The sequence below is a fragment of the Oncorhynchus tshawytscha genome, linkage group LG28 (assembly GCF_018296145.1).
Source record: "Oncorhynchus tshawytscha isolate Ot180627B linkage group LG28, Otsh_v2.0, whole genome shotgun sequence".
In the NCBI taxonomy this organism is placed as follows: Eukaryota; Metazoa; Chordata; class Actinopteri; order Salmoniformes; family Salmonidae; genus Oncorhynchus; species Oncorhynchus tshawytscha.
This window is the reverse complement of record NC_056456.1, coordinates 11,327,764-11,341,207: the sequence shown is the minus strand read 5'-3', so window position 1 is coordinate 11,341,207 and position 13,444 is coordinate 11,327,764. Positions and strand designations below refer to the sequence as shown.

Here is a 13,444-nt window from a genome sequence, read left to right as displayed (position 1 = left end):
CCACCCATTTTCAAGTCCATTCGCTCATGTTTCATGACTCTGACATGCAGTAATGATAAAAAGTGATGCAATGGCCTGAAGTTCTTGACATTTTGCTATAACTATTGTGAATGTTTTACCCTGGCTATTTTTGCGACATGCTTTTTGATAGATTATTTTTGGGACTCTCCAACATCACCCTGGAGAGGAGCACTGGGAATGGACATGCAAATTATTTTGATCATCTGCCTTTGACCAAGTGGGCACTGCTTATCACAGGGCGGCATCAGTGCTCACCTAAAAAGCCCATATGCCACTGGTTGAGAGAAATTGTAATTGTTTTGGGGCACAATTATGTGAGGTTTTATGTGTTGTTGGGAGGTGCATCTTGGTCAGTTTAGCTCAGAAAATGCTGCCCTCGTCAATCATCTTGGTCAGTTTAGCAACAGGCGGGAACCTACTCCTGCCTAATGAGCGGGCCGGCCCTGTGAATATCATATGGAAAGTTAAGAAATGTCCTCTGGAGCATACACGTGACCACATAAATGGAGCAGAGGTAATTGTGTTTGTGGGAGGATTCTAATGTGAACTAAACTATCAGTATGGGGTTTCCCAGCATCACAAAGAGGCTGTGTGATTGGGCATGTTCATTTTCACATTGAGAGGTAATATTGTCATGGAGCGAGCTGCCTGTTTGTTGTTGCATTGCAAACTGGGTAACAAAGCATGTGAGTTTCAGTGGCAGTTCACAGTGAGGGATTACTTCTATTTTAAATTACTGTGTGTTTCAGTGCAGGTTTGTATTGATATTGTAGAATACAAGAGGGTAATGAAACTCGAAAGTAAGTGTCAGGAAATAGCTAGAGTTCAGCACCACTGTAATACCAAAAATGCCAATCAATGCTAAATGTGTACAACCAAACAAAAATACATTATTATTAATCAATTATTTTCATTATTACATTCAGTGCATTGGTCATGCTCGCTCTCGAAAACTAGGCAGCATTCTGCCTTCTCACTACAGTTCTCAGGCATTAACGTCATCCGCGAATGCCTTATGTGAACTATAATTCCGACGCGGAGTTATAACGTCAAGGTCAAATAATCATCTCTTGCTACAGCTTTTGAAACATATGTCATTATCTTTCATCAGCGAGGAAGAATCCTTCAAATAAAAAAAGATGCCGTTTTGCACAGATCCATACATCAATGGGTGCTTCCATCCAACGAAACTTCTGCTACACTTCCCGAGTTACGTTTACACACAGGTGTTCTGAGCATGCTGAATAGCTACTAGCACAGGTCGACCTCGTCTTCCATTTTCCGTAAACAAGCGCTGTAACATGGATATAGGGCCGTGTGGGAACCCTAACAAGGTGTATCAATTAACCCTTTTTTGTATGATTATTTCTCGCTGATATGAAAGATAAACATCCTTGTGCTTCCAAAACCGTACCGCAAGTGATGCATATTAATGTTCAGACTGAGCGTCGGGGATCTTAACAAAACTCCCCCCTCCAGAAGACTCCTTCGTCCAATGACTCTTATGTGTAATGAAATGGAACTGAGCGTCATGATCAAGGGCTAGTGGGTCATGCTAGTTCTTTTGCAAGAGTGAAAAAATAAAATCTTGAACATCAATGCATAATGACAAGTTGTGGGAGAGAGAACTTTAAAGTGGCTTTATCATCACATAAAACGATGTGATCATTCAGGAGTTTTCCATACACCTGCCCTCTACAATACAGTATGTTGAAGAAGACTCCATAAAATATATTACACTCATGTATAACCATAACATAAGCCAATGAAAAGGGGTGATAACAAAAGAAACACAGTAAAACCAAAACATTTAGGGAATTACAATTTCTTTGGTGTCTTGTGGTAGACAATACATTTTAATACCACTCTTAAACATAAGAACAACTTTGCCACAACTAACAGATACCAAAATAAAAATAAGACAAAACATAATTGACCCGCAAAAAATAATCGATTGGGACCCCAAGGGGTGCATGTTTTGATTTCTGCCCTACACAGCTGATTCAAATTATCAAAAAAACTTGGTGATAAGTTGATTATTTGAATCAGCTGTGTAGTGCTAGGGCAAAAAAAACAAAATGTGCACACCTTGGGTTCTTGAGGACTGAGTTAGGGAAACCTGTCCTACGGGAGGTGTTCGTTACATCTGAATATCTAAAAAAAGATTCCTGGGAATGGGAGGTAGAGTTGCACTGAGGCAGATGTGTAAAGTCTTAAAGCCAGTCAACATTTAAGAGAGAGCCCAGTGCTATAGCATATCTGTCCATCTTTTGAAATCTCCCCCTCTCTCTCGGTACCCCATTACTAAATGTCTGTGTTTCGGTCTGTGCCATTGTTCATTCAGATGGGTCCAATGCCTTCCCCAGTAGTAGTAGTACTTCTTCTCCCTGTTCCGATCGCTCATTCTGTACGTTTCTGCTTTCACCAATGTCTGGGTGCACCACCACACAGAACTTTTGACACACGTGGGTTATCTTTCTTGGGTGGGGCTGAATGTATCTCACCGGAGAAAGCATCTGAACGAACAAAACAGTGCCCCTCTGTCTCTGTAAGTGTAGGCCTTTTATCGGATGCTGTCTGGTCCAAAAGAGTATGACATTGTTGCTGCCCGTAGCATTGAATGTAAAGGAAGACAGCGAGCATTTGGCCTCCCATGATAGAAAAAAAGTATAAAATAATTAAGCGAGCTCAACTGTGAACGATCCTGGTGCACCCAAAAAAAAAAGTTTAAAGGGAAGCCCGTTTGGATTTGGCGTCACTCCTATCAAATCGCATCGAGAGCATACGTCATTGACAGAAACAACTTGAATTATTGCATCTCATTGTGTTGTTGTCCTCAAGGGGCTAGCTAGCTAGCGAAAATTTGCCCTCTCCTAAATTAGCCATGGATGGAGATAGGGATTTGGACTCGTGGTTTTACTTAATTCTCTGTACTGGCCAATGATTATAATGGCAATTCTTATCCAACCATTAATTCATACATTGTTGTGTCCCTGGCCCGAGAGGATGGAAGTTCAATATGTAGCTAGATGTAGAAGGTTAATGTTAACTAGCTAACGTTGCCCATGAACGGAAGTTAGGATACCTGGCTAAAATGCTTGCTCGCTAGCCTATGACAACAAAAAATAAAATTGTGTACTGTATGACAGAGTGATAAACCTCTTCGTCAACATGAAAGAGAGGATGGCATTGGCGTTTCTCTACAAGTCAGGCGAGTCAGAAACATGGACAGTCACATCATATTTAGCGTACATATATTGGACTAAATCATTTTTTGGTGTCTTTTAGTTGTCACTGTATTAGATTAAGCATGGGTGATTTGATGATGTTGAGATGTTGAAGTGTAAATGGTGCTGGAATAGTGGAGGCAGCTCCTGTTTTCTTTGTGACTTGCGGTAACTCTCCATGGTTCTATATCAACAGTTCTTCAGTCGTCCGAAAATGTCAGAAACATTAACTTGCTTGACCATGCTGTAGGTCATGTAACTGTTTGTTACATGCAAAATGCTTTGTGGACTTCACCGGTTTTGCACTCCGGTTTTGTGATGAAATAAAAGGTGTGGTTTAATTTAGTCTGCCACTGTGTCTTCTTATTGTCTCGGCCTTCAGGGCTATATATCACGGTCGCAAGGCATATGAACTAACAGGTTATAGAACAAACAACACAATTATCACAACACATAGGTTATAATATGGCTTTTTTTTTTAAACTTCACCATTGATTATACCCACACACTGCTACTGGGAAAGAGCGAAAAACAAGAGAGATTTAATATCAATGAAACTCTTATGAGCTACTTCACTAGGTCCTCAAGTTTTTCCTGACCACATGACCTGACCAGGGAGAACTCGGGGGTCCTAGTAATGAGCCTCATCAGTACTGAATATGGTTGTCATACCCATGAAGGTGTTGAAGCATTGGGGCTTGTTGTCCCAGTAGACACCCAGGAAGCAGACAGGGACTCCAGATGATGTCCAGGCCGATACCACACACCACCGGCTCAGAGTACAGCGAGAAGACAAGCAGGAAGGCCCAGAACAGCAGATAGATGACTGGCCACACCGGGCTCACCCGATGTCACCGGGGTAGGCAAATAGATTCAGCCGCAGGCCGATTTTTGTCAGAGCGGATGGTTGGGGTCCGGAACATAATGATAATAATTTGTACATGGAAAGTTATCTCCCACAGGCAGCCTGTTGCAGACCCCTGCTATACGCAATCTTGTACGTCAATGAATTCATTAATCTATACATCTAACACACAAACATTAAATTAACTGTAATACAAACAAAGTACAGAGTACAATTGAACAATGCACAGAGAACACAACACGTGCTTTGAACATGATGGCATCGTGCATGTGTCAGCGTGTACTTGTCATAAAACAAGAGTAGACCCATTACTCAATACTGTCCTGACCGCAGTCAGGATGATGAAACCAAGATTGAACTCTTTGGCCTAAATGCAAAGGGGATGTTTTTCAGTGGCAGGGACTGGGAGACGAGTCAGGATCGAGGCAAAGATGAACGGAGCAAAGTACAGAGAGATCCTTCATGAAAACCTACAGCGCACACAGGACCTCAGACTGGGGCGAATGTTCACCTTCCAACAAGACAACGACCCTAAGCACACAGCCAAGACAACGCAGGAGTGGCTTTGGGATAAGTCTCTGAATGTCCTTGAGTGGCCCAGCCAGAGCCCGGACTTGAACCCAATCTAACATCTCTGGAGAAACTTGAAAATAGCTGTGCAGCAACGCTCCCCATCCAACCTGACAGAGCATGAGAGGATCTGCATAGAAGAATGGGAAAAACTTCCCAAATACAGGTGTACCAAGCTTGTAGCGTCATACCCAAGAAGACTTGAGGCTGTAATCGCTGCCAAAGATGCTTCAACAAAGTACTGAGGAAAAGGTCTGAATTCTCATGTAAATGTGATATTTCCGTAAAAATAAAAAATAACCGTTTTTGCTTTGTCATTATGGGGTATTTTGTGTAGATTAATGAGGAAAACATTTTTCTCATCAATTTTAGAATAAGGCCGTGACGTAACAAAATGTAGAAAAAGTCAAGGGGTCTGAATACATTCCGAAGGCACTGTACATATCACTGGTACACAGCATCAGTATGGTTGACATACACTGAAAATAAGATAGTGGAACAAAAAAGACCCATTCATTTCCCGGTCTAATTGGGCATTAAAAGTCTACCCTTGAGAGATCAGAGTACATAGAAAGAGAAGCACAGAGTGAACTGGTATCATATGTTTGATGATGTGTTAGTGTGTGTGAGAGACTGAGGAAGAGTGAAGCATTGTTGTCAGGTAGAGTAAGTAGGACTGAACAGCAGGGCTGGGATCAGGGTGCAGCGTTTCAAATAAATCATGGCCAGGAGTCGAGGGAGATGGCCTTCCCTCGCTCCAGCGAAAAACAGCCAGAGAGAGAGAGAGAGAGAGAGCGAGAGAGCGAGAGAAACAACATTAACATTAACAGTTGTTTCTTTTGGGCACACAAAGAATGAAGAAACAGTCCATTGATAAAATATACAGGTGATGACAAATTAGATATTAAAGTTTAGAATATTTGCATGAACAGATTTTCATGCAAATATTCTAAAATCTGCATAAAAACAATATGCACATTTTCCCACCAGAGAGAAGTTTCCATCAAACTGACTTGTCGCGGATAAAAGTCTGTGTGTGATGACATAGTGCACATCAAATTAACTTTTGCAGTTAAATTCCCATGTACCGAATAAAAATACAAGATAAATGGGTTTCCACCGCATTTTAAACTCTGCTGATTTGTCACCATAAATGTTTGCGTTATATTGCGAATGTGCCCACTCTGGTCTTGGTACGTGTGCTCTAGCCAACAACTGGCAGATACAGTGCGGGTAGGTTACCTACAAAATGTGATTATTATGAACAAAAGAGCGAGATTATTTGTATTTGTCAAACGGCATGTCAGATTCATGTCACCAGAATAAGACTCTCGATATCTACTGAAAAGGAGCAGCAAGATCACTGTGCACTTTCACCACCCTGTGAAGTTCATTATAACTTATTTCATCTGTAGCCTTATAAACTGCATGCTTTCCCGAGTCGTAGTGGAAGGACCACACAACAGTATCATGGTTATTATATCAATATTTAATCATAAAGGCATTTCCACAGCCATGTCACATAATACATTTTACAGACACAAAAAGATCACCTTGTCTAGTGTAAATTTGTTTCGTCAACATTTGGAAAGTACACAGAGAAATGTTCCGTTTTCATCGGGCCTGTCGTGACATTTCTTTTATCCGACATGTACTTTACTTGCATAAAAAGGTTGGATGGAAACATGGTTATTAATGGATATAGTGGAACGGAGAGATGAAACACAAGGGACAGAAATTGAGAAAAGATTGCACAGGAAGAACAAGGAACTGAAATGTGACCATAAGGGTCATGTCTTTTCGTCACATTGATTTCCGTCAAGTTGGGGTTCTATCAAATCAAATCAAATCAAATTTTATTTGTCACATACACATGGTTAGCAGATGTTAATGCGAGTGTAGCGAAATGCTTGTGCTTCAAGTTCCGACAATGCAGTAATAACGAACAAGTAATCTAACTAACAATTCCAAAAAACTACTGTCTTATACACAGTGTAAGGGGATAAAGAATATGTACATAAGGATATATGAATGAGTGATGGTACAGAGCAGCATAGGCAAGATACAGTAGATGATATCGAGTACAGTATATACATATGAGATGAGTATGTAAACCAAGTGGCATAGTTAAAGTGGCTAGTGATACATGTATTACATAAGGATGCAGTCCTATGTATCTACGTATGCATATGAGATGAATAATGTAGGGTAAGTAACATTATATAAGGTAGCATTGTTTAAAGTGGCTAGTGATATATTTACATCATTTCCCATCAATTCCCATTATTAAAGTGGCTGGAGTAGAGTCAGTGTCATTGACAGTGTGTTGGCAGTAGCCACTCAATGTTAGTGGTGGCTGTTTAACAGTCTGATGGCCTTGAGATAGAAGCTGTTTTTCAGTCTCTCGGTCCCAGCTTTGATGCACCTGTACTGACCTCGCCTTCTGGATGACAGCGGGGTGAACAGGCAGTGGCTCGGGTGGTTGATGTCCTTGATGATCTTTATGGCCTTCCTGTAGCATCGGGTGGTGTAGGTGTCCTGGAGGGCAGGTAGTTTGCCCCGGTGATGCGTTGTGCAGACCTCACTACCCTCTGGAGAGCCTTACGGTTGAGGGCGGTGCAGTTGCCATACCAGGCGGTGATACAGCCCGCCAGGATGCTCTCGATTGTGCATCTGTAGAAGTTTGTGAGTGCTTTTGGTGACAAGCCGAATTTCTTCAGCATCCTGAGGTTGAAGAGGTGCTGCTGCGCCTTCCTCACGATGCTGTCTGTGTGAGTGGACCAATTCAGTTTGTCTGTGATGTGTATGCCGAGGAACTTAAAACTTGCTACCCTCTCCACTACTGTTCCATCGATGTGGATGGGGGTGTTCCCTCTGCTGTTTCCTGAAGTCCACAATCATCTCCTTAGTTTTGTTGACGTTGAGTGTGAGGTTATTTTCCTGACACCACACTCCGAGGGCCCTCACCTCCTCCCTGTAGGCCGTCTCGTCGTTGTTGGTAATCAAGCCTATCACTGTTGTGTCGTCCGCAAACTTGATGATTGAGTTGGAGGCGTTTGTGGCCACGCAGTCGTGGGTGAACAGGGAGTACAGGAGAGGGCTCAGAACGCACCCGTGTGGGGCCCCAGTGTTGAGAATCAGCGGGGAGGAGATGTTGTTGCCTACCCTCACCACCTGGGGGCAGCCCGTCAGGAAGTCCAGTACCCAGTTGCACAGGGCGGGGTCGAGACCCAGGGTCTCGAGCTTGATGACGAGCTTGGAGGGTACTATGGTGTTGAATGCCGAGCTGTAGTCGATGAACAGCATTCTCACATAGGTATTCCTCTTGTCCAGATGGGTTAGGGCAGTGTGCAGTGTGGTTGAGATTGCATCGTCTGTGGACCTATTTGGGCGGTAAGCAAATTGGAGTGGGTCTAGGGTGTCAGGTAGGGTGGAGGTGATATGGTCCTTGACTAGTCTCTCAAAGCACTTCATGATGACGGATGTGAGTGCTACGGGGCGGTAGTCGTTTAGCTCAGTTAACTTAGCTTTCTTGGGAACAGGAACAATGGTGGCCCTCTTGAAGCATGTGGGAACAGCAGACTGGTATAGGGATTGATTGAATATGTCCGTAAACACACCGGCCAGCTGGTCTGCGCATGCTCTGAGGGCGCGGCTGGGGATGCCGTCTGGGCCTGCAGCCTTGCGAGGGTTAACACGTTTAAATGTTTTACTCACTTCGGCTGCAGTGAAGGAGAGACCGCATGTTTTTGTTGCAGGCCGTGTCAGTGGCACTGTATTGTCCTCAAAGCGGGCAAAAAAGTTATTTAGTCTGCCTGGGAGCAAGACAACCTGGTCCGTGACTGGGCTGGGTTTCTTCCTGTAGTCCGTGATTGACTGTAGACCCTGCCACATGCCTCTTGTGTCTGAGCCGTTGAATTGAGATTCTACTTTGTCTCTGTACTGGTGCTTAGCTTGTTTGATAGCCTTGCGTAGGGAATAGCTGCACTGTTTGTATTCAGTCATGTTACCAGACACCTTGCCCTGATTAAAAGCAGTGGTTCGTGCCTTCAGTTTCACACGAATGCTGCCATCAATCCACGGTTTCTGGTTAGGGAATGTTTTAATCGTTGCTATGGGAACGACATCTTCAAAGCACGTTCTAATGAACTCGCACACGTGATGGAAGCAGTCTTGGAGTGTGGAGTCAGCTTGGTCAGACCAGCGTTGGACAGACCTCAGCGTGGGAGCTTCTTGTTTTAGTTTCTGTCTGTAGGCAGGGATCAACAAAATGGAGTCGTGGTCAGCTTTTCCGAAAGGGGGGCGGGGCAGGGCCTTATATGCGTCGCGGAAGTTAGAGTAACAATGATCCAGGGTCTTTCCACCCCTGGTTGCGCAATCGATATGCTGATAAAATTTAGGGAGTCTTGTTTTCAGATTAGCCTTGTTAAAATCCCCAGCTACAATGAATGCAGCCTCCGGATAAATCGTTTCCAGTTTGCAGAGAGTTAAATAAAGTTCGTTCAGAGCCATCGATGTGTCTGCTTGGGGGGGGATATATACGGCTGTGATTATAATCGAAGAGAATTCTCTTGGTAGATAATGCGGTCTACATTTGATTGTGAGGAATTCTAAATCAGGTGAACAGAAGGATTTGAGCTCCTGTATGTTTCTTTCATCACACCATGTCACGTTAGTCATAAGGCATACGCCCCCGCCCCTCTTCTTACCAGAAAGATGTTTGTTTCTGTCGGCGCGATGCGTGGAAAGGGCTATCTGGCCAATGTCGTAGGGCTGGAAAGTCTCGAACGTATGTGCCGGCTCCAGACAGTAATACTTTCCTGGGTACACACACACACACAACACAGAGTGGGTGGGTGGTGGAATCAGTGTGTGTGTGTGTGTGTGTATTAAGTTTGGCCGGATGTATGGAGCGTGGTCAGGGATTATGAGTGAGAAGAAGAGGTATGTGGATTTGAATCCTTTCTTTCACATCACGATAATGCAATCCCCCGGAAAGCACGAGTTAACAGCACTGTGGTGCTTTTGGCACTACATTGAGGTTCTTTAGGCATTTTTCCCCCTCTCACATCTTGTGATTACTATTGAGCGTTTCATATTTTCTGGGTGAATTACAGAGCCGACTAGCTGCTCAGTCTTAGTAGTGGCCTCAGACATTTGGTCCAGCGGGGGGAGACAAAGATTAAGGCTGTAAAGTGTGTAAGTGGGCCCAGAGTCGATTTACAGAGTAAATGTAAATGTGAAGTGAGTGATAAAACAAAAACAGTTACAGATATGTAAAGTGAATGAGTGAGCAGAGACAGGGAAAGCCTACCTTTGCTGATCTGCACAAAGCCCATAGTGATGATAAGCCCCCAGGCCAGTAGCTTCTGATTATGGCAGCCCCCCCTGCACCTCTCTGTTTCAGGTTGGGTTAAATGTGGAAGACACGTTTCAGTTGAATGCATTTAGTTGTACAACTGACTAGGTATCCCCCCTTCCCCAGTGGTGAAGACATCCTGAACACGCGTGGCCCAGTTCACCCATGTCAGCAAAAAAATGTGAGGAAGGGAGGAAGAGAGTCACATCTCACAAAAATAGCATTCAGCAACACATCACACGTTGCCTACAGTAACACTATACTAGATTGGGTAATATGGGAGTAATTCTGAGAAAGAGAGAACAAAACTGACATTAAAAAAAAATATATCCTCATATCTTTATTGTCCATGTTACAGACAACAACGGAAATGTGTCTTCTGCTCGTTCTCAGAGCGCACTCGTTTACCTGAACTGTTTTTGTTTCTGACTGTTGGGTGATCTTCTGGTAGATAATTGCAATAATGACCTCTGATGCTGTAGTTCTCTGAGGGACTCACGTAGACAGGCGGGGGGAGGCCGCTCTCTGGGGAGGGGGGGGGGGCAGCAAGGCAAGTGTGGCTGCAGGACGTAGTTGGAGAAGGTGAGGGTGATTACAGTCTGGTTGGTGGGGTAGATCACAGTGGGTGGACAGACTAGAATTGTTTAAGGTCATCCTATTTTCCCAAGTAAAATGCTCACTAACAGGGATGTAAATACATTTGTGCACAGAATTTAAAGTGAATTAAGCTTTTTGTGCATGTGGAAAATGTCTCTGATCTTTTATTTCAGCTCATTAAACCAACACTTTACATGTTGCATTTATATTTTTGTTCAGTATACTTCACAAGAATGAGTAAATAGCATTATAAATGACAATATGTTCAGAATTGAATTTATTGATCAGACAGTTATTCGCTAATTTACAATAGGCCAACATAGCCAAAATATTGATCAACTTGAACACCCATGAGAAATAATGGTATGACATAATTTGAATGAGAAACAAATATATTAGAGGCATAGAGCCTAATATAGGCACTTGGCCACCCTACAGTGTGCAGGATCTCATTCATTTGTACAATTTGTAACACTCATCTCCCATTAGAATGCTTGAAAAAAAAACTATAAAAACTAACAAAAGGTGATATCTTATGACGTAAAAGATCATTGCTTTAGCAAATGCAACCAACTACAGAGATTGATGGGAGGGGAGCGGGAGAGGAGGGGGACCCATGTACCCTGCTTCAATTATGCAGGCTTCAGTCACACACTTGGCTTCAGTCATTCCCAAGATTGAAGCGGGAGACAAATCCAGCTAGGGCTTCCTCCTTGTCAGGCCTCTGTCGTGGAGGCCTCTCACACTGGGCACAGGGGTTCTGCGATGGACAGCTTGCACAGCTTCCCCACATACAGCGCTGGATCAAGGGTGACCTAGTTGAAGAGGAGGTCCAGGAGCCTGTTCTGCACAGCTTCCCAGGCAACCATCACAGCAGGAATGCCATCATAGAAAAATCAGCTTTCCCAAGGTAAAGAAGGGGGATATGCTGTGAAGCCTGTGAAGACGGACCCAACATGCTGTCAGTCATAATTTCAAATCAATTGAGCATTTCCAGGCACGCATATTCCAAATACAAACACTGCAATGTTTCACCAAAAAAATGCATGTCCAAATATTTTCTCAAAAATACCAGAAAACACATTGTAAAATGAGTAGATCACTACATAAACAACATGATAGCTTTATATCTCAGAGCAGTAAATTAAAGGAGATTAAATTCACTCGCCATTTTAACAAACATTTCCCCTCTCAAAAGCATTACAGGCTGTGCACACACGTGACATGATTGTAATTTTCGGTGCAGCCCGTCCACCCATTATGAAAAGCAGCCACTAAACAGTTGGCTTTTTACGGCATGCTGGTAAGCAACGTGCTAGCTAAAAGTCACTACACAGATGAGAAGGGGTTAGTTACCAGTATCGTTCTGCTTGCGCTATTTTACGGTTTGTAAACAGAGCTGTATGACGCGCACATGCGATGAGTGTTTTAAGGTGTTAACAATACATATTTAAATTAGTTCAGATTATAAAATGCTACCATTGGTGTATAAAATTACACAGGGGATGGGGGGACTACTTGCTTTATGATAAACTGTGTAAATGTACCAGCTACAGTCATTTTTCATACTTGGGTCACCCAACTATGAACCTGGATTCATCAAAATATCATCCAATGTGATGAAAAACATGATTTTCACTATTTGGGACCTTTAAGTTGGACGTGCTCTTCATGACAGAATTGTCAAATAAAAAGTTCTCCCACCAAGTTACACTATCCAAAAATGGATTCATTTTGTGGAATGACCCACATGCATTATCTCATCACCATGCATTTCTCTCACCCAACAAGTCCTCCCAAAGACCTTGACGTATAAGTAGTCTCCTCCAGATTTGGGGATAGTGGCGCCCAGTTCAGCAAAGCAGTGCACCAATGGCTGTGATCACTCCGGTGACAATCCACACTACGAGAGCCAGCCCCACAGAGCTGGCATTCTCCATAACGCCCTTTGGGCTCACAATGATCCCTGACCCGATTATGTCACCTGAGACAAAGCTAAAGAGACAGGGAGGATTAGGAAGGTGGAAATGCTGCATCAATCTTTCAAAAGGGTAGAGTAAAATACTCACTTTCCTCTTCCTCATTTATATCAGTATCAACACACAACAACTACATCTTCAGACTACTGGTCGTGATTCAGAAACATAAAATCAGGATTATCCGAAAGTTTTTGGAGATCTCATTATCTGGGTTAATACGGTAGCTCAAAACAGGGCAGCGGCGTAAGACAACCAACTGCTGACCGTGATCAGGCTCACGAACAGTCTGGGACATGACATTTTCTCCCGGGTTTATCTGACCGGCCCTTTGGCCACAAAGTCCCCCAGGGGGCAAGCTCTCAGACTCAGACTGCAAAAGTCATTCTAAAAGATTAGCTCTACGTGCAGAGAGAATGGTTGTAGTTGTGAAGTTTCTGATTCTACAGCTATCCAGTAAAGAGCTTGGTTTCCCCCAAAAAAAAAAAAAAAAAACTGTATCACCCAGGTCTAGCCCAGGGCTCTCCAACCCCCGCACCTCTCTGATTCAGAGTGGTTGGGTTAAATGCAGGAAGACACATTTCAGTTGGACAACTGACTAGGTGCCCCCCTTTCCCTGAAGAGCTACTGCTCTGTAGGTTTTCGCTCCAACTTTAATCTAGTGCACCTGATTCTAATAATTAGCTTGTTGCTAAACGGAATCAGGTTAGTTAAAACTGGGGAGAAGGAAAACCTACAGGGGGTAGCTCTCTAGGAACAGGGTGAGCGAGCCCTGGTCTAGCCTATTTTATAGAACTGAGTGAGGTTATTATCATGTCTCGGTGCAGGA

General features: G+C 43.4%; 1 pseudogene; it reads right to left on the bottom strand.

The window, feature by feature from the left end:
• Window positions 1-2,357: 2,357 nt before the first annotated feature.
• Window positions 2,358-5,448, bottom strand: LOC112226700 (annotated as a pseudogene).
• Window positions 5,449-13,444: the final 7,996 nt, after the last annotated feature.